Below are 22,494 nucleotides of genomic sequence, written 5' to 3'. Positions count from 1 at the left end.
GTTTCCTTTTACCTTTGTATTGGACTGGAATGCCAAGGGGTAGCATCACAGGGCTAAAAAATAGTCACTAATGTAAGTGTTCTCCCATTGAAATGGAACCACCTTAGACAACAGACTGGCTCCAATGCAGATGAACCAGTCTTCTCAGGTGGGCTGGTAACTAAGCAACTGGTAGGGGATTTTGATCATCTGATGAGGCTGACCAAGGAGTCCTCTGACAAAGAGAGCTGGAGCATTTAAAAGGAGAGGCCCTCAGCAGCCAGCTGGCCCAGACATGTTCTGGATGCAAAGCTGTGTGCAGAAAGGATAGGAAGGATCCTGGACTCTTTAGAGGACTCCGGCCTATACCCAAAGAACTCTCCACAGCAGTGAGAGAATTGAGGTAGCAAAAGGCATATAGGTGTGTCTACATCTGGGTATTTCCCATGCTAAGTAAGAAGTAAAGTCTCTTTGTTGGCTTTCACTGTCACATGCCTCTGAAGTGTTTAAAGTGTAAACCAACAGGCTCACTCCTTCAGTAGGATTCTGGGGAACATAGAAGTGCAGCTGGGGAGGCTTAGGGGACACTGCACTAGTTTCAGGGTGTAGGCAATTGGACCGCGGCGTCCCCCCACCAAGAAGGGTGTTGGACACAAGGTCCATACCCAGAGTGCATGCCTAAAGGCCCAAAGCCAGGCACAGTGTCTAAACTCTGCCCAGCTCCAGCAAGCTAAGGGTGTTTGGATCCCCTGAGACAGTCCGATGAGCAACCAGCAGTGACAGCTTGATCAGATCTGTGTGACGTAGTTCCCAGAGAAACATGAGAATTGTAGGTTGGGCTGCAATGCATGCTGGGAAAGGGGTTGAGCTCTAAAAAAGCTCCATTTTGGCTAAGTAAGAGAGAAAGTGAGGAAGAAGCAACACCTGGAATTGGGGTCTCTCTCTGAAATGAGCAGGATGTGCAGTGGGTCATCCAGCTAAGTGCCATCCAAGGAAGAAGCCTGTGGGGGACCAGAAAGGAGGCCCCAAGGCAGGCAGGAGACTGAAGAACCCTGAGGAGGGATAAGCTTGGTAAGTTTGGTAAAGGACTGTAAATCTGAAACTAAGGAATTTTATGGAAGGGTGAAGTATTTGGACTTGCAGTAAAGGCAAATAGAAAGAAATGGCTTGAGACAAAATAAATATTGTGGGCTTGAGACCTGGATTGGGCTCCTTCTTTTTGCCTAGGGCTGGGGCTTCCAGAAAGGATGGGAGGAAATACACCCAGTCCTTCACTCCCCCACATCTAGGGGGAAGATGACTGGCCATGGGTAGAGGGCTGTGGCTCAGGGAAGGTGAAGGGCTATCCTTGTTTCGCTGAACTTTTCATTCCCCTGGAATCTTCCTAATGCAGCTGGCTAGCCAATCACTGAGCAGAAGCCAAGGCAGTCACCCCACTGGATGATGGAAAGCTAGGCTGCTTGGCGCACTTACTGTAAAAGCTTTTGGAAAATAACTGTTAAAACATAGAAGAGTCAAGTCCACAGGGGTTGGGACAAGAAGTCTGCCTTCTCCGGTTCATACTTTATGCTGGTTTCCAAGCCCTGTACACTGGCTGCTTCTGCCACAAGATGGATATGAGAGTAGACAGACATTGCTTCCTTCCTGCCACTTCTGGGTGCTGTGCATGCTTGGAGCAATAGGAAAGGAGCAGTTCTTGTCTTCAAGACTTGTCCCTTTCTGTTTACCATGTGAGTTTCTGCATACTAGTAGAGCTCTGGTTTTGAGAAGCCTTAACTGAGCCCTGATTTAGTTGTGTGATTTCTGTGGCAGAAAAAGAGATCTGTGTAAATCAGAATAAACGTAATTTCATGGCAAAGGATACTGTGCTATGAGGAGTGCTTTTTTTTCTGTAAAAGAATGTCCTCTCTGTACTAACAGGGAAGAGAAGTGCAATAACAAGTGTGTAATTCCTTCATAACCATTGTCAAAACACAGCTAGGAGAATAGTAAAATTTTTCAATAGTAAAACTTTTATTAGCTATTTTATTAACTTTCAATGAAACTTAAGCTCCTAAATGCCTGTCACTTTTGACAATGGGACTTAGGCACTCAAGTCACTTAGGTGCTTTTGAAAATTTTACCCTAGTTAAAGGAAATGAATTATTGCCCAATTCTGCATTCCTTGTGCACCCAAACCTCCCAGTGAACAAGGAATGCAGCCTTTAACTCCAGATACAGAGAAGCACATGACAACAGTGGTGAGATTAAAATGTTATAGGGAGCTGCATCAATTAGGATAGTGTGAGGTGGATATAGAGAGGCTGATCAGCCTAACAGCGAAGGAGGTTCATTTCAACATCACCAATCCCAGCATTATTTCAGGATAAATATTTACTTTATATGACACTGGAGATCCTACTAAAGGGGCACTTCCCCACCCCATGAAAATATTTAGAATTGTACACATGCTAAACAGGCACAAGTATCCCCTCAAGCCTCATTTTTCTACCTTCTATTTTAAAAATCAGTTATTACTATACCAGCATAATGGTCATTCCTTTTAATCTTTACTTAGTACTGTACATATTGTATCTTGACAAATTTGATATACAAGTTAAGGCCTCGATCCTGCAATGTGATGTGAGTGACAGGACCCTAGTGAAGACCATTGGGCTCTGCAGCAGCACTGGGGTTCTCCTGAGATAATGTTTTGAAAATGAGTCATCTCTCAGTATGCAGAGACTCATGTGGTAAACAGCACCAGGCCAAGTTCCACCTCATCTTTGCCTGGTGCAGGCAGGACATAATGAATCCCATGCAGCCCATGTAAGTAAGGGTCCAGCAGAAGTCCAGTTCCTGCACTTGAGGACAAGAACTGCTCCTTCCCTATTGCTCCAAGCACGCATAGCACTGATAAGTGGCCGGGAGGAAGCAAGGCTACAACCCCTTCGTACTCTACTCCTTCCACTGCACCGGTCCAAAAGGAATGTTGTAGTAGGCACAGCAATGCTTCCTACATAGACTAGGTTCCTCAAGGAGGCTTTCTATCTGTCACAGGCAGAATTCTTGGAGTCTGTACCTGAGACACAATCTAACCTCCATTTTTTTTATCTCTTTTCTGACAGGTTGTTTAAATACTATGTGCCATCATAGACCGAGCAATCAACAGCTTGTACTTATGATGCCACAGTGTAACTGCAGGCATAGGCGCCGACTTCTGCTCCCGCTGGTGGGTGCTTGACCCACCCCTCTACCACGGCCCTGCCCCCACTCCACCCCTTCCCCCAAGCCCCACCCCCACCCTGCCTCCTCCCTTGAGCGTGCTGTGTCCCTGCTCCTCCCCCTCCCGGAATGCCACCAAACAGCTGTTTGGTAGTGGGCAGAAGTGCTGGGGGGGAGGAGCAGGAACATGGCACACTCAAGGTGTAGGAGGCACGGAAAAGGCAGGGGGAGCTTGGCTGCCGGTGGGTGTGGAGCACCCGCTAATTTTTCCCTGTGAGTGCTCCAGCGCCTATGACTGCAGGAAGTACTGCCTTATTTAAGGAGTAATGTCCAGAAACTGAGTTTTATATCTGGCATTGCTGATGGTACTTGAAACAGGGATAGTGGATAGCAACATACTGGATCTGCTCTTCCTGTGGGCTTTGAAACAGTGTTTCCAAAAGACACTTGAATTTTTCAGAATTTCTTCTGTCCATGTCTCGGCTTTAAACGGTTATATATAGATATGTGCATTTATTTTTTGTGCTGCAAATATAAAAGAATGTACAAGGATCTCTTTCTAATACCTATAGAGACAAATAAGCCTTGTATAATAAGTAGAGCTGTCCAGAAAATTTCCATCAAAATAAAGCTTGGGGTAGATGGGGAATTTTTCCACAAAACTTTTTCTAATTTCCTTCCCTCCCCTCCAATGCACTAGCTCTAATAAGAAGGATGGGTCTGTGTTTTGTGGTAAATTAACAATTTTAGAAACTGTGACTGGCGTATCAGACTTTATGACCCTATAGGATGCTGCAGAGCTATTTTGCTGACTCACCTTGGCAGCCAGACCCCAGTTCAGGGATATAAAAAGCTGCATGGCTATCTGCAGAAGGAACAGGAAGCCTGGTGGTGTAGGGGGGAAGGGAGAGAAGCCCTGTGATGAGGAAGGAGTTCAGGCTCAGCTTTTTGTGTTTAAGTATGGTTCTGGCTCATAGCTGGGTTACTCCAGTTCAAACTAAAGGAAATTCTCAGCAATGATGATGGTTTGGTCAGTAGCCTATGGGCTGTAGGGGCTACTCCACCAATTTATACTAGTAAACATAAGCAACTCATTTCTAATAAAAATGTGCTCAACCTTTGCATCTAGGGATTTCTAAAATGAAGGGAAACTATGCTCTCTGGGATTTGTAAAGTTTAGAGAAACAGCAACATTAAAATAGAATTATTATCCCCTAGGTTCATGAGCACATTTCAAAATGGATGTATTTATTTATTTGCTTGTTGAAAGCAAGGGAAAATAATATTTAATTAAGCTCAATGGGCAAGCAGACTGGACAGGTGAGAGATGAAAGGAAAATGAGTCTAAGCTGGTAAGGACTAGGAGTTATCCCAGTCTAGGGGGTATGTGTAAGGCTCTTCACCTCATTAAGTGTCACCAAAGCTCTTAGAGCTGTGCTTAAATGGTCCAGAGGGCTTCAGTAACAGTTCTGCACTCGGATGAACCTCCACCACAATGTGCTTAGCCCCTGAAGACAATTTATTTCATTCTGTAAGGCAGCCTTGGGCAAACATGCACAGTGGCAGAGATGGACTTTTCTATGGAGCTGCATCCAAGGGCAGGCTGCTGCTGTGCAGGGCTTTTGGGGGAAGGAGTAATACAGGGAAAAATAAGAGAGGAAATGTGAAAAAAGGAATACAAGGTGTGTGTGTGTGTGTGTGTGTCAGGAGAGGGAGTTAATTCAGAGGTGACAAGCAAATCTGTTTAGGAAGAGAGAGAGCTCTGAGCGGGGAGGCGTTCCTTTGGTATTAGCAGGGTATGTTGTTCCTTCTTTCCCCAAAAGAACATGTGTGTGACAAATTAAAGCCTCTCTAACTGGGAAATGTTTCCGATCTTCTGTTTGCATTTCCTAATTGAATCAGATGCACTGGGGCATGGCTTTGTGAATCTGGACCACACTGGGTTAATCACATCAAATATTTGCATTCTTCCCCTCTCCCCACTTGAATTAAGACATTGTGAAATTCTGTGTGAAATCCTATTGTGTAATGTTGCCCAGAAAGACCAAAGCAAGAGCATCTTGAGTAAACTCCCTTAACACATAATTATTTGGATCTTATTTTAAGGTCACTGGTTTAGCTAATACTCAGTGGGAAATGCGCCAATCATCCCAGCTGGCACGCAATCACTGGGGCAAGGAGAGTGAGTCAAACCTTCGAAGTGGCACTGCAGTGCCTGTCAGCCTATGGCAGCCCTGCATGGTTAGAAAGGCTGCTATTCGTCAAACCCTGAACTTCTAAAAGCTGCTGATATTGTGAGGTGGTGCCAAATGGCACCATGGCACAGGCTTCTTCCCCTTTCTCACATTCTGGTCAAGGCCAGGTGCTGAAGCGTTAAAGTATTGCTGATGGCTGCCTTACTCTTACTTTTGGACAACATGCACCTCCTGGACATGGGAACTGATATCATCTACCTGAATATATTGTCAGGGATTGAAAACATGGTGGTAGTGGCGGCAACAGCAGCTTTTTGTATGACAGTAGCTCCTAGAGGTCTCAGCTGAGATCACAGTCCCACTGTGCTATTGACAGTATTCGCCTGGCACTTGGCAGATGTTCTGATGACGAGGGGGTGGGGTTTTGAGCACCAAGAGCCAAGGCACTGATGGAGAGCACACATCTGCTCATGGAGCAGGAACTGGAGGAGGGCCAATGTCAGCCCAGGCAGCAGCAGGACACCCTGTGGGAGGCAGCAGGTGAGAGGGTAGTCAGACTGGACCCTAATTGGATCTCTCTAAAACAGTCTGGTCCATTAGTAATCAGCACTGACTAACGATTATGCTTGCCAATCCCTTAAAGTGGGGAAAGCTTTCTCAGTACTTCACAGGATTCTAATTAATATGCTTTTGGTCAGCTTAGTCTTAGGTTGGAGCAGGGGAACCCTAGCAGCCATTCTGGATTTGTTGAGTATCTTGGAAATCAAAGCAATAAGTGATTGCAGTGTATAGGGTGTCGTCGTCATCGTGTGCCCCTTGCCCCCCAGCTGCACTGTTATGTTGTGTCTCATCCTTATGCAAGTGTTGGTTCTCCAAGATCATTAGACTATGCATAACCACTACCGCTGAATCCGTGCAATGGCATAGTACACCATAACCATTGTCTAATTGTTGAGCCACCCCTTGTTTCTTAAGCCAAGAGATACAGTGAATAGAGGCAATTCTTTTAGCTTTGGCGTCATGCCACACAAGTAAGCAATTTATAAGTCCTGCCATTTGGTTGAATCTTACTCTTGGCTGAAATGTGAATGTATAGTACTGTTAAGCTTTTTCATATACTATGTTTGTTCATGGGACAGCCTTATTATGCAGGATCATATTTACTACTGGACTAGCGTCAGGAAATTCTTTGGTGTGCTGAACTTTGGAAGTACACTAGTCTATCACGTACATGATGCTTACATCTCGTGTACGTCTGATCACACATTCTGTACAATGGAAACCATTAGTTAGTCTCTGTATTAATAACTAATCTGCCTGGGGCTACTGCTGTTGTACCTGTTCTGCAAGAGTAGAGGTGCTGGGAAGCTAATACTTGCACTGACTTTAGTAAGAAAACTCAGATTATTTCCACTCCAAGCTATGCACGATGAGGACTTGGCTAGAGAACTCCCACCACCATTAAAAAGAAACTCTTCCTTGGGGGGAAATTCACAAATGTTGCTTGGTTCTATGCATTGTGCTGGGATGATAACAGGAAGGTCTGTGATACTAACTACCATTAAAAGCTGCCCTTGTCTCCACAACAGACTAAAGTACCCTTGTGGCTCTTGCTTAACCTCCTTTGCACCATCCTTTGATTTTACCAGGTGTTAGTCTCCCTCATTCCATGAATCCTAAAGTCTCTGTGGCCAAATGGTGCTGCATACCCCAAAGGAGAAATTCCACAAGTTAGCTACTCCCATTCTACCTTAGGTCCATCAAAGTCTGTATGTTCATGTTCTCACTAGCCTTGGTGGCCTCCTAAAAGATTGCCCACAGGGGTGAGTTGGAGTTAAGATTACTTAACTCCTGTTTTGCTTTCAGTCATGACCTGTCTGACCAGGTGGTCTCAAGGGAATATCTATTATTGGAGGGCATTGATCTCTAGTTTTGGAGTGTTAACTCAAATGCCCAATAGTGATGATTTAAATGTCAATGGTAACTATTTAGCCATTTGAGAAAGAGGAAGACCTACACACTCAGCTCTGTGTCAGCACATTTTTAGCTCTGAGTGAGTAGCACTCTCCCATGTACTTCCACTTTCTACCATCCTCCCCACCCAGGTTCAGCAGAACCTGCTGATTATATTTTGAACAGCTGTGCCATTGAAAGCAAGTGGCATCTTATTTTGAGCTTGTTTTGTTGGGAGAGGCACAGAGCCCAGGAAAAAGTACCATTGTCTCTTCTCTTCCCCCCCCCCCCCCTCCGTTTGACCCCTGGATTTGTGGAACCACAAACAAGAGTGAAGGTGCTTAGGCAGTGCATTGTACCCTTTTCCTCTCTCATTGTCAAAGGTAGCTCTGACAGAGAGTTTCATGCTCACCTTCCAACCCTACTGCTGGAGAAGATAATAGGGCCTACTCCTGCTGCAGAGCTTACATGAGACACAGGTAAAGGAGAAGTCCAATGGGCCATTTGCTTTACTTGTGTTTAGGGCCATGGGCCTCTTTTATTGAAGGTGGGCTCAGCAGGCAATGTTCAGATTCAAATAAGGCTTAGTCTAGATCTCACATCCTATGAAATCTCATGAAATTGCCAGCATTTTAGGCTCGGGTCCCATGAGAATGGCAGTTCTTGCCAAATTTTTGGCTACATTCAAAATGAAAATGCAAAATGGATCCAGCCTGGAACCCAAAATCATAATAAAGCATACAGAAACAGGCATTTGAATCTTAAGCTAACAGCACAGCTCCCCAAACATACATACTGGAAAGCTGAAGGAGTTCTAATTCAAGAGGTTTTGCTTTTTACCCATATCTTGCTTTCATAAGCGTAACCTGAAGTGCCATTACAAATTAGTATGTTTGCATGGTTAGTTTCTCTTTAAGGAAGGGAGAAAGAAAGGAAGAAAACAAACACCCCAAACCCTATGAAATGGATTATATGGAGAAGATTACAATCTTACGATCTGGCCTGAGTAAGGAGAAGCATGTAGGGGAGCAGGGACCTAAGTTACTCCTTGCCTCATTTGGGAAGTAAGCTGTGCTGACCCTTTTCCTAACATTCCTTCCCTTCCCCACCCCCACCATGGGCATGCAACCAGGTTTGTAACTGAACTCTCTCTATTAGCAAATGCAAATTTGTAGAAACTTTACACACACACCGCTGAATTATTCTCAATTGTTCATATTTTGTCTGTACCCAAACTGTTTGGTTTCGGTGCTTACTAAACTAAATGATAACATTTACAACAGCTACTCAGATATCAGCTAGTTCCTCAGGTGACTTCTAATCTTTTTTCTTTTTATTACAATACTGAGAGATTAGAGCTATGGCAAAAGGACCACAGCTGCAGAAACACTTGTTTTTCTGTTCTTGTGGTTACTCTTCAGAGTTAGGCAATGTTTCATTTCCCAGCAGAACTGCTCAACAGCCCTCCCCTCAGAAGTGTCAACATTATGCAAATTTGTGTGTGAGGAATGTTGCTACAATACCAACTAGTTAAACTTTTTAAAGTTTAATCACTTGGCTGCTGCAAAGATTAAAAAACCCACAGAATTTCCCTGAGCGAGACCTGTGCAACCTGAACTATGTATTTTAGAACTGGGCTTTTTGTGTGTCTGGGCATGAATAGCAACTACCTCAGTGCTCAAGTATTCTGCTATTGTGTTCCATTATGATTAAAAGTGTAAATGTGTAATTTCAAACCCAATAAGGTTTTTTTACATTTTTCCTTTTTTTAAAAAAAAAACAACACTTAATCTCACCTCTACATATATTGTTTTTAATGCTTTATTTTCAAAACTGAAAGGGCTAGATTGGGTAAGGATTTAGGGGTCAATTCATATGTTCATTAAGTACAAAATTTTATTGCCTTCCTTCTCAGAAGCATGGGAAAGTGTGACCATTGTCCATCCACAGACTGGCTTCCCATTCATTCTATGATCCAGTCTAAAATTCCCTTCCTATGACTTCAGTGGGGCTAGAATTTCTCCCCTTGTTTTTAAAATCCTCCATATACTTGTCCCAGCCTTTCTCTCAGACCTAGTCTCTCTTTACCTCCTGAATTCTTCATCTATCTTTAAATCTCATGCTCTTTCCTGTTATCACTCTTATTTTAATTTCACTGCTGCACTGTTTAAACCCATACATTTTGTGGGAAAGAAGTGACACACAGAAGAAAATTGTTTTACAGACTATATGCTACTGCATGGGACACCAAAGTACAGTATGGCCCTCCCAAAAAATTCTCATTACTCTTACTTCTGGTTTTTAGAAGTTTATTTCTCAGCAGCCTTCATAAGCAGCTTTATAAACCAACTAACACTGTTCTGGAGGGGGTGTCTTGTCCTTTCAGGTCTGCCTCCTATCTGTACTTATCATACTGAGAGTGGTATAGCATGTGTAAAGAGCATGAGTCAGTCCCCTATACTTCACTAAGTGCTAATGATTCATTGTACAAGACATCATTCTAAGAATTGCCAAGAATATATCTGCACTACTGAACCATTTGCTTCTCTGCAAGATTTTCAGGGGGAAAAAATCAACTCTAAATACAACTTGGTTATACCTACTGTTGTCTTTCATCCTCAAGAGATCTTAATTCTTTATAAAGCAATGAGTTAAAGATTGCAATAACCACATAGATAAATGGTACAACTTTTATGCACTCAACAATAGCTCATGTGCTGCCTTGGTCATTGTTTCATGGGTGCTTAATCCAGCACAGGCCCAGCCCTGCAAAAACTCGTGCATGTGTTCAGTTTGACTACCGTGAGTACTTCCATTGATTTCATGGTCGTAAAGTTAAGCACATGTATAAATGTCTGCAGGATCAGGGCCACAGATTCCCCAGTAGAAGGCCCCCACTCACTTTTTTTATGACAGATTATTTGATGGTTTTACTTCTTTTACATTGTTTTGTACATGGTTTATGGCTTTGGCTTTCTTTCAGTACATTTTAAGTTGCTTCATTGTACCTGAAACACCTTGGCTTTTGATCATGTACTTTCATGATCATCAACTTAATATTAACATTTAGAGAGTCATGATACCATGATGTTAAGGGGCGACTTTTGAAACACCTGGAGTACATTACACAGCCCACCCCCCACCCCCCCAAAATCTGCAGCAGCAAGTCTCAGAGCCTGGTTAACTGACTTGGGCTCACAGGGTCATGCTCCAGGGCTGAAAATAGCAGCATAGATGCTTTGACTGGAGCCTGGGGTCCGAGACCCTTTCCTTCACCAGGTTTCAGAGCCCAGGCTCCAGTCCGAGCCTGACTGTCTATGCTGCTATTTTTAGCCCAGTAGTGTGAGTCAATTGCTCCAGGCTCTCAGATTCCCTGCTGCAGGTCTCCTTTTTGCTGTGTAGACCTATCTGTGGGTGCTATTGTACAAAATGTGGTAGGGAAGATATGGCTTTGTGAGACCAATCGTGTTGGCACACAATTCACAGGTGTTAGCACTGCTCATTTTGGTGTGTGCATACATTTAAACCATGTCTGTGACTATGGCCAGGAGGTATTTCAAGTACAAAATATACACTGCCTGGTTTAGAAATGTAGCTGTCCTCTCATAGCATGGTTTTGGAAACTTAGAAAATGTAGAAAATTGTTGGCCAACTGTTAAAAGGCCAAATACGCTGTGGAGTCCTACAGACTATGCATTTCTGCTGCGTAGCAAAATGTAAAGATGGTTCTGTAAGATTTCATTGGGAGTCCTTTTTGCCAGAGACTTTGATCCAAGGCTGAAGACATTACAAGCTGTAAAGCTTATGTCAGCAGCAGACGTTTATTACAAAATATGTCAAATTGTGTTTTCATAAGAGCAGAAAAGTGAAAATGATTTCCCTCTAAAGAAATATTTAATAACCTAACAGTTTAAAAACTCATTTCCTTCATCTGTTTGCTTCTAGACATAATTTGTTCATTATGTCACTTGAATCTAGTAACTGCCTCATTATAATAACATAATATCTACCATTGCAAAGTACACCTGGTGTCTTATTTCTTATACAGAGGGAGGATAATTTTGTGATTAAGAAGAGGACTTAAAGTTAAGAGATCATGGCCATGCTACAGATTTCCTGAGTGGCTTCATACATGTCCTTTAGACCAAAGATTTCAAAATTGTCCATTAATTTTGGGTGCCCGTTTTGACATGCCCAACCCGAGAAACCTAAGCCTCAATTTTCATAGGTACCAAGCACCCACCAGTTCCATTAACTTCAATTGGAATTATAAGTGCTTATTGCCTTGGAAAATCAGGCCTTGAGAGTCTGAAGCTGAGCACCCCAAAAGCACCCCAAAAGCACCTAATTCTATGTTTACACCTAAACATAGTGTAAAATGTGGGGCTTCCTCTCTCTGACTTCATTTCCCCATCTGTAAAAGGGGGATCAAGTTTCCCTTTTCTACAAGGATGTGCATCATGGCTTGTCAAGCAATTTCAGATCTTCTAATTTAAGCATACGTAAGTGTATAGTAGTATTTTATATATATCAAATATCTGGTGTGCCGGTTCGTTAATGCTGTATGGGTCTTCCTGGTGTTTGCTCACTAACTATTATTTGAAAATAGCTGATTTCCCAGTTAATTACAGTGCCAAACAGCTCCCTTTGCCACTGACAAACTGTGATGTACCAGGGTACAATCTGCACTGAGTAGCTGTCACCCCTATTCTGTACCCTGGGGTGCCCTTTACAATGCCTTGCTGCTCATGTCCAGCAGCATGTAAGTTTCTACCCACTATGTCTCTGTGTATGCTGCAGCCAGCCAGACCTTGACTCTTACCAACCCTAAAGTTTACCACAGAGTGACCCCAACACACTCCCAGCCTATAGTCTATATTGCCCAGTCCTCTCCTGGACAGTGCATATGTATTGAGTCTGTCATTCCTTTAAGGGAATAATATGCACATCCCTTGTTTCCCCACATGGATTTACCCAGACACTTCAACTTGAACACACTGGATTAGATAAAACAATAAACTACAAGGAGAGATTTTAATAAACTTGTTTAAGTGACTACAAGTAATGAGGCATAAAAGTCAGAAATGGTTACAAGGAAAATAAAGATAAAATGCTTACTGGTGCCTGTCTTAACAAACTACATTGGATTCAAAGCAAAGTTTCTCACCACATGATTTCAGCAGTCTTACTGGCCAAACTCCTTCAATCAGGATCTTTCCCCTAGAGCTCAACAGCCACTTCCTGTGAATGCGATGGGCAGGGTGGGGACAGAGGGGTGCTTTGCCCCTCATTTTTATAGTTTTAGTCCCTCTCTTGAAAAACATTTCCAGCTGAAAGCCAGGACCCAAAGAGTTGAGATGGAAGAATATTCCCTGCTGGTTTTTTCACCTGTTTAAACTTCCTTTATCTGCTCTTCCTGCTTGATGACTGTTTACTGCTTAAATGCAAATTAAGCTGTGCACAGGTTCCAGTTTAGGGCAGACCTGTTTGCCAACTTCTGTCTGGGCAGGGCTGTAGGGTTTTGAACATATGTTAATAACACAATACAGAGAAAACCTATAACTTCACATACAATGTTGCCACACCTATTTTACCAGGGCAATACTGACCAGAAAATTATGAGTTTTCAAATGATACCTTACAAGGCATACTTTGTACAAAAATAATTACAATAAGGTGTGAATGCAAGGGTGTATTCTGGCACACAAACATAGTGATTTTCCTTCTTCACTCAGCTTCCTGGATTCTTGTATGCCCTCCCCACAGACCCTCTCCCTCTTCCCCACCTCCCAACATGGATTCCTGTCAAAGTCCAGTTGGGTTTTAAGGTGCAAATCCAGACCAATGAGGGTTGTCATTGCCTGCCCCATAACCCTGGGTACCTCTCAATGCTTGGCTACTGTAGGTCCCAACCTGGGCTGCTCCCAGCCAGCCTATCAGCATGCAAGTCACATCCTGAGTGTCTGCGTGGTAGACAGCCCAGGTTCAGCAGCTCTGACCCCAGCAGCATGTCTACAGCCCCACTCTGGCTTCCACCAGCCTTGGTTGCTACCTGTATAGTGACACCAACACACTCCCAGTCCTGAATTTCCCCAAAATTGTGTGCTCTGAAGTGTCCAGCCTTCTCCTGGACAGCTCAGAGAAATAATACAGTTCATTTGTTCCTCTAAAGACACAAAAAGCACATCACAGCTTATTAACTTAACTAGGGGGTGTAAACACAGCATTGAGTTGGTTTATGGTGAAAATGAAATAGATCAGCAATCACATAGTATTAAGTGAGTTCAAGTATAAGCAGTGAGATAGTTACAAGTAAAACAAAACAAGTTTCTAACAGTCTAAAATTTAATCTAGCAAGATACAGGCCTTGTTTAAGATGGCTTCTTTCACCAATCACTTTTCTTCCCAGGCATGGCTGACTTTCCTTCATTCAGGACCTTTCACTAAAGAACAAGGTGCTGGCTTCCCTTGTCTTATTAGGTTTAAGATCTTTGCTCAAGCAGGTTTCTTGCTTCTATTCAGTTCCAGAGACTTCAAACCTGCACCTCCATGTATATACATGATGCAAGATTATTAATGGTTGACTGTGCCAGTGTGACATTGCACTCCATATGTTTTATCGAAATATGCTTATGAGTGTGCATATGATGTCACTGGAATATGCTTTATGCAAAAGGTCTCTTGTAAGGTATCATAACAAAGGTTATAACCTACTGAATATATTCCTCCTATTTGTATGCATGTATCATTCTTGTATCTGAAACTAGAAATATGAAGTATAACTCTGAGGTCCTATTATAATTATGCAAAGTGTGGGCCATTAATGGTGGTTTAGAATCTTGGTGGCTCCCATTGACCCAGACAATTGGTTGTAAATGGTTTGTTTACCTACAAACCTTCCTGTGTATGTGTGGGCCAACCCAGGAAGAATGGCAACTAGGGGTCTTACAGTGACATGTGACCATGTCACATGACGTTGGAATCCATCTTAATCCTTGTACTTTTTCATTAATGAGGTGGGGGTGGGGACAAGCACAGACAAAAGATTCCTACCTTGTGCCAAAGCTATAGAAGGGGGTGGAGCAGGACAAAGGGGGCGGCCAGTCATGAGAAAACCCCTGCTTACCACCTGAGATGTCTGCTGGATTTAACAAAGACTGTACCAGGGGAAAGGTTTGGGCTCAAACTAGGAAGGAGTCTAATCTATGAAAGAAGCTTATTGGAACATCTATGAGGGTGAGATATTACCTGTAATCAGTTTCTTAATATATTAGGTTTAGACTTGCGTATTTTTGCTTTATTTTGTTTGGTGATTTACTTTGTCTGTTATTACTTGAAGCCACATAAATCCTACTTTTTATACTTTATAAAATCACTTTGTTTATTAATAAACCCAGAGTAAGTGATTAATACCTGATGGAACACACAGCTGTGCATATCTTTCTGTCGGTGATAAAGAGGGTGAACAATTTACGAAGTTACCCTGTATAAGCTTTATACAGAGTAAAATGAATCCATTTGGGGTTCAGGCTCTCAGAAAGGCGGAACACTAGGGTGCTGGGAAATTCCCTGTTAACTGAGGAGCCCCTGGGCTGAGTGAATCTGAGTTTCAGTGAACTGCAGCGAGGCCTGGCCCAACCTCTGGGTCTGTACTGGAGCTGACTGGAGCGTCTAACTCAGCAAGACAGGAGTGGAAGGCCCCCTGTCCTAGCAAGAGGGTGGTTCTTAGTGATATCCCAGCTCATCCAGGGACCGTCTCGAGGAGAGTCTCTGTGTCCGAACCTGTCACAACAGTCAGTGAGTTATTCATTTCCAATGATCGCTCACAAGGCATATTTTGTACAAAGATTATTGCAATATTGTGTAAGGTGTCAATATAGAAGTGCTTAGTGTCACAACCCACGTTTGGGAAGTCAGTCCTGAAAGGGGCATACCTAAGTGGCTAGGGCCAATAGCGTGTTATCTTTTCCCATATATTTCCAGTGTGAATTACTTTAATTTTAGGTTAAGTAAAGTCTCTGTGACAATGTGTGTCCTTTCTACAGATCACAATTACTGTGAGAACAAAGTGGCTGCATACAGAGCTCTTAGAGACTTAAAGGTGCGCTGCATCCAAAACAAAGGCATCACCGTTTCCTAGCTACGCCCACCATACTGTAGCATTGGTGTCAGGTGAACACAAGGATAATCGCTACAGGATTTTTCTAACTGCGTGGTCGCCCACCCCCCTGCGTTTTCTGTCTTTCAGTTCCATAGCTCTTTGCTGCTCAGCCTTAGCCAGAGAGTCCATGCTGCAGAGCACTGTACCACAGTTCAATTGCCATGACAGCATGCCATGGCCCACAGTACAGTCTGTAGCCACAGCACCACCTTTCCATAAGGGCATGGGGGTCAACAGTTCTGTGTAGTCACAAACTGGATGTCTGTGCCCCCACACAATCCCTAAAATTCTTGTGGGCTTTCAATACATGAGCCCCCCAGGAACCAGCATTCTGCAGTGCACAGAAAGTGTCAACCATAAGCCCCCCACCCCGCATACTAGAGCTTCAGCAATTCCACTCCCTTTCAGGTTCCACATGTCTTTGGGAAATGCATTATCTGGTCCCAAAACATTTCCAAAGTTCGCACATAGATTTTTTTTTCCCCCTCTCACTCTAGACTTCCTGTCTCACTGTTTCACCTATTCATTTTTTTTGCTTGCTATGAATACATAATTTGTGTACCATAATTTTCACATGACCTTCAATGCATTACAAGTGTGTAAGTCAGATTAATCTTGATGATGCAGCTAAAAGTCACGTACACAATCATTCCAAAAAGAGAGACTCCTATTAATTTAATTAGTTGTTCCTTTTGAAGCATGTCTTTTTGTGAAAACAAGAATGATCTGTGGCTGGAAAGAATAACAGCATAACCTTTATGGCGTATGTTTACACATCCCTTTGCACAATAATATGTTTTGATGGAACACAGCATTGTTCATAAGTTGGCAAAGGCATCTTGAAAAGAATGTTGGCTAAAACAAGCTGCTTTCTACAATTACAGGAGAAACAACAGTTTTGGATACTTGCAAGTGAAACATATTTGATTCCACACAGGCTCTTGGTTAACTCTGTCTGTCTGCAGGGGGGCACAGATAATGGGCCTGATTCTCCACTCCCTGCAGCTTTGTGTATCCATTCACACCTGTGCAAAGCTGGTGTAGAACACCAACAAACTGGAATAGAATCATTTTTCCACAGATGAAAATTATTAACAAAGGTGCAAGGCACTGGACAATCCAGATCACTGATTCCAAAGCTGGTTGGCTAAAAGTCTTCATGTCTCTGAATGTTCATATACAGTTAAGCAGATTATAAAGCAAGAGAAAACAATGTGGCCTAGTGCCAACAATGCAACACTGCTGATGTTACTGGGCCAGCCCCACAGATTTCAGTGGCTTTGCACCAGAGGCAAATTTAGCCTAGTTCATTCTGAAGGGTTCCATAGATGTAAACTGAGCGCTGCATTGAGTCCACACTTTTCTATGCATCAAAGAGGATAACAATGCCTTGTGATTCAGGAAGGTAGCATAGCCTGGTATTATGACACACACAGCTCAATCTGCCTTCAGAAAGACATGCTGCTTCCATTGACCATGTCAGAAGAAGTTACATACCTGTAGCTGATGGGAGAATGATGTCCACATTGGCTATCTGCCATCTCCATAGCATCACTTAAAAAAAAAAAAAAAGTCACATCATTTAACATGGGAGGCTTTTGGGCATGTTCGGGAGTGTGGCATTTCAGGACTTAATCAAGATCAATTTGCTTACTTGTCTATTTAACCCTCTTTAAAAAGCCATATAATATTTGAGGAAATGTCCATAATATTTGTTGTTTGTTTGAATTAGGCATTTCTCACAGCTTTTGGTAGTCTACTCTCCTCTCTTCTCCTTCCCCTCCTCCCTGCATTTGTCCTGTCTGTCTGCATATGATGACCATACATCACATGTACCTGACAAGTTTATGAAGTACAACAATGCTCCCTTTTAACCCTTAAATTACTCCACTGTATGCACTCTTATTTCTTTGGAAACCAAAACTAAAATATACAAAGCCCCATTCTAATAAGCACTGCTATAGGCTGTACTGTTATCATTTTTTTTTAATTTAAAGGGACAGTTGATACTTAATGTGCAATGACAAATGCACAGCATTAGCAAATTTTAAGTTCTGTATGCTAACTTTCTTAAACTCAGTCACCAATTTGCCATGCTCCTGTAATAAGGGATAAATTCACGCTGTTGATTTAAAATAGTAGTACTCTATTTCAAATCTAATTCTTTGAAAATCTGTCTCAGATGTTCAGAATTAAATCTATGTGGTTGAACTTAATGACTAGAGATGGGCATGGGAAGTTAAATTTGGTTTTGCAAGCTCAAACTTAAAGCCATGGATGGTTGAATCTGGCCTCTAGTTTTATCCAAACAATCAGTTTGTTTCAGACTTTGTCAATTTTGACCCATCTCTTGTACTGATTCAGTTAATGGATGTTGGTATTATGGATGGACACTAGTTACCAGACTAGTGTAATGTACTGTGGCCTTATTGTAGGTCAGGCATCGGCAACCTTTGGCACGCGGCTCGCCACGGTAAGCACCCTGGCGGGCCAGGCCGGTTTGTTTACCTGCCGCGTCCTCAGGTTCGGCCGATTTGCGGCTCCTACTGGCCGCGGTTTGCTGTTCCAGGGCAATGGGGGTGGCGGGAAGTGGCGGCCAGCACATATCTCATTCTACGCCCCTTCCTGCAGCCCCCATTGGCCTGGAGCGGCAAACCGTGGCCAGTGGGAGCCGTGATTGGCTGAACCTCTGCATGCGGCAGGTAAACAAACTGGCCTGGCCCCCCAGGGGCTTTCTCTGAACGAGCAGTGCAGTGGCTTTGAGAACAACTGTTTTAGATAGCTCTGAAGTTCTCCTAACTGGGCTGACAAACTGGGTATTTCAGTCGCATAGTTAACCTTACTCCTGTGCGTAGCTGCATTAACTTCAAGGAGACTACTTGTCTCCATAAGGATGGGGGGTGTTTAATTTTTGCAATGACTGGGTTTAAGTGGCAAAACGGCACTCACAAACAAGTGTAAGGGTAACTTTTGCAGATGCAGCAATGAAGGACTCTTTAATGCTGAGCTGATAACGTGGCGCTAAATGTTGTTAAAGTTTATTACCTAGGAGCCTGCACCGTTCTATAATTTTGCTTAAGTACACCCCTAGGATCCCCCTGCCCCAGGAATAATGGGGGGCCCCACCAGTAAACTGGTGGGGAGAGCCTACGGGGCCCGGCCCCACCCCGGCACTGAGGGGCCAGGCTCCGGAGGGGACGGGCACGCTGCCAGGCCGGAGAGGCGTGCGAAGCAGCGGGGTTGGGGGGATGGGCGCAGGAGGGAGGCATTGCCCTTTTAAGCGCAGACTTGTTTGCGCGGCGCCTGTCCTCAGGTGACTCCGCGGCTTGGCGCGCAGCCAGCCTGTGCGGCGCATGAGGCAGGCGGATGGGAGGTTTCGCTGCTAGACACGCGATGGGGGCTCCCGGCGCGGGGAGGAACAGAGCGAGCTGCAGCCTCCGCCTCCGCCACACACTCACCCCACCCCCCTCTGGGGCGGGGCCGCTGCTGCTGCTTGCGGCGGGGAACAAACAGCCTGGGCTGGGCCCTGCCCTGCGTCCCTCTGCCCCCCCGCTCATCTGAGCGCGCCCCACCCCTGTCGGGAAGCCACATGGCCCCGGAGTCGGTGCGGGCAGCCGGGCCGGGCTCTGCCCCGGCCTCTAGGTCAGTGCGGAGCCAGGAACTGCCTTTTGGAAGGAGCCTCTGCTCCCCTCCCCCTCCCGCTGCAGCCACGGCCAGAGCCAAAGGCCCTGAGAGTTTGCAGACAGGCTTGAGAAATCTCCCAAAAGCCTGAGGGCAGGTGCGGGAATGTGCTTCACCCAATTACCTCTCCTGCCCGTGCTGGCGGGGTGACGCCTTCCCGGCTGTCTGCTCTTTAGGGAAGGGAAAACAACCCCCTACTCCTGGCCTGACTCACAAGAAGGGGGTGGGGGAGAATATTTCTGCTAATCCAGCTCTGGGGAGGAAGGGGGAGAAAGGACAGCACTCTAGGTTCCGGGGGGGAGAGCAATTTTTCCTACCCCATAAAAGATGAGATGGGGAAAGGGAGAATAGTGACGTCTTTTAAACCCTTCCCCTTGTCCTGCTAGAGACAGAGGAAAAACCCCTAGGTCTGTAATCTACGTCCTTCACCCACCTAACTGCAAGGGAAAAGAGTCCTCCCCTGTTTCTGGTGGCTAGTACACAAAGGAAGAAAAACACCTTGCATTCATCCTCAGCATCCCACTCGCTTGACCCAGGGGGAAGAGGACAGAACAGCCTCCTCCATGTACTTCAGAGCAGTAACAGGCAGGCTAGGCACATACTGCAGTGCTCCACAAGAGCAGTGAGGAGAACACACCCCTTTCTGCTCCATTAGAAGTAGGCTGCACACACCCTGCTCCATCAACGGGAGGCGGAATTAACCTCCTTTGTTCTATGACAACACTGGAATTTCAATCATAACTTGTAGCAGTGAGCCCTAAGGGTAATCGTGTTTGTTGAGCTGGCATCGCTTGCTTTTTAATGTCCCAAATCTGTGGCTGGGGAGTTGGGGAGACCACCTTAGCCCCTTTACACCCTACAATAGCCTACTTTTTCTTTCTGAGGCATGAATGTTTTTCCCCCATGAAACCATTCCTCCTCCACCTCCCAGCGTGACTTCATGCCACTCAAGCACTCTTGGCATCAGCAATATATCAGTGATCAGCAGCTGTCTGAGTGTGAGACATACATTTAACCTAACACCAGTTAATTTCTTGCTTGTGCCAGCAGAGTTACATTATTGCAAAAGTATGTGAGTCAGAATCTGAGTGAGTTGGGAGTGTCTGAGTGAGCTTGTAGATTTCTTTTAAACAAAATAAATATTAGGTTTTCATCTGATCTACAGGACAAATGCTACTTTGCATAAGCAACCTATGTCTTTCACCTTCAGCTCTCTTGGTTTGTAGCAAATCAGCATGTGGCAAAGACAGTTTATGCTAGGGGGGAACAGAAGTAATCTCTCAAGTGTGGGAACGCCCTCGGCACTTTAAACCACAGTGTTACAGCAGCAGTCTCAAGTGTGCATTAGTAATGCTGTGCCCTTTGCTCTTTGGAGGGGCAATTCACTCTACGAATACTTTATGAACCTCTTGAGGCCTTAGCACTATGTTATTTTTCAGAAGTGTCCACCAGTAAATTCCCATTGCATTACAGCATGGGCTTCTGTAAGAATGTGTTAAATGATACTACAAACACAGGGGCTGGTGATGGGCGTTGTTCTGATAAATAAAGGTCTCTTGAACTATACAAAATAAAAATAAAAAATCAAGCAGTTCCATAACTAGATAAGGACAAAACAACTAGAGCAGAGGAATTCATAGTTAGAGGTGGAAAGTACCATATGTCCTTAAATACACAGGCACAATGAGGAAGTCATTAAGGGACAGCTCTGCTGTGTCTAGGTTTTTGGAGAACAAACGGCAGATTGGTTTTTGTTTGCATAATAATATTTTGGAGCATGAACTAGAAATTCAGCTGAGGAGACTAAAATCCAAGGCTGTGATTGTGCAAAACTAACTCATGTGAGTAGCACCATTGACTTCAGTGGGTATGGTCACACGAGTCAGGTTTTGCAGAGTCAAATCCCAAATTACCAATGAGCTCTTATGCTGGAAGCTCAGTTTGGGACAAGGATTTTGAACCCCAAGTTCAGGAAGGTTCTGGCCCAAAATTTCATCTCTGTCTATTTCAACTTCCATTCTGTAACACAGAGTTCTAACTCAAGTCCTCAGTGAAAAAGACACTAATGGTTTGAGACATCCCTGATGCCAGGAGTCACTGTATCCCAGGACTTATTCACCCACCAGGGGAGACTGGTTGTGTACAACCACACACCTTCTGGGATTCAACCAACCAATAGCAGCTTTAAATTTCACTTGGGACTCCACAGGAATCGCATTGTGGGAGGCCGATAGGGGAAGCATATTCTCTGCACCCCTGGCCAATGCCCCCATTTGTCAGTGTCACCCATTTTGGGGGCTATGCTGCCTGCCAGCAGCTCCCAAAGATTTCAGGTATTGTATGCTGCTGCTGCCGCAGTCTGTGTCAGGGTGTACTTTCTTCTGCTAGGGCCTTGAATCCTGCTGACAGAAGCCAGTGTAATCAGAGATTCAGACTAGCCCTGCCTCTCTCTATCTTCTTTTTCCTTGGCTTGATTGCTGACCCACCTGTTGAAGGGGTCAGCATCATAGGGTGCAACATGGCATGTGATTTGGCAGCAACCATCATTTCGAGACAGAAAGTGAAGAATTACATATCCCAGTGAACAGACAGGAGAATGTAGATAAAATAGAACAAAATTATTCAAAGCAAATCTCTTTTTTGAGCCATACGTATGTGACAAATAGTACAATAATCCAAGCACACATTTTTTCCTGAATTCTCAAATTATTTGCCACTGGACTGAAGTATTTCGTGTAGCCACAAAAGCAAGGTAGGTGTTTTTTAGATACATTTCTTGCCCCAAATAGCTGACAATCTAATGATCTAATCCTCCAGATCTTTATGCACACCCATATTCCTGACTCAACCAAGTAGTCCCACTGAATTCTACAGGACTACAGAGATGAAAAAGGGTTTTCAGGATCAGACCCTAAACAGTTATTGCAGTCTAAATATTTACTCCTTGAAACATGTTTCACTTGGACTTTACAATTTAAATGCTTCAGAGACCACTAAAGTTCTTCAGAGCCATGCAAATAAAAATTCCCATAATAAAAGTGACATAAAAAGGAAGAAATTCACAGTTAAGGAAGAAATTTACCATATGTCCTTAGACTTGTAAGCACACTGGGGGGGCATCAAGGAAGTAAGTGGAGATCCAAACCCTGCTCATTTGTAGGCTAATTTAAGGCAACAGGGTTATTAATGTTGTAAGACTAGCAGAATTTGACCCATTCTGTGCCAGTGTCAGAGGATTATTTTTTGCAGGTTATCTTTAGTGAAATCAACTACAAAAACCTGAAAAACTGGTTTATACTAAAAGCCCCATAGCAGCACAGA

At 44.0% G+C, this 22,494-nt stretch overlaps 1 long non-coding RNA gene across 1 annotated transcript; it reads right to left on the bottom strand.

The window, feature by feature from the left end:
* Positions 1 to 13,735: 13,735 nt before the first annotated feature.
* LOC120373072 lies at positions 13,736 to 17,286 on the bottom strand. Its single transcript, XR_005585358.1, has 3 exons — positions 17,147 to 17,286; positions 16,990 to 17,046; positions 13,736 to 13,870 (listed from the first exon to the last, which is right to left on the bottom strand). It is a non-coding gene; the product is annotated as an uncharacterized LOC120373072 (long non-coding RNA).
* Positions 17,287 to 22,494: the final 5,208 nt, after the last annotated feature.

The sequence above is a fragment of the Mauremys reevesii genome, linkage group 10, assembly GCF_016161935.1.
Source record: "Mauremys reevesii isolate NIE-2019 linkage group 10, ASM1616193v1, whole genome shotgun sequence".
Taxonomy (NCBI): domain Eukaryota; kingdom Metazoa; phylum Chordata; order Testudines; family Geoemydidae; genus Mauremys; species Mauremys reevesii.
The sequence above is the reverse complement of the archived record's forward strand: the minus strand, read 5'-3'. Positions and strand labels throughout refer to the sequence as shown.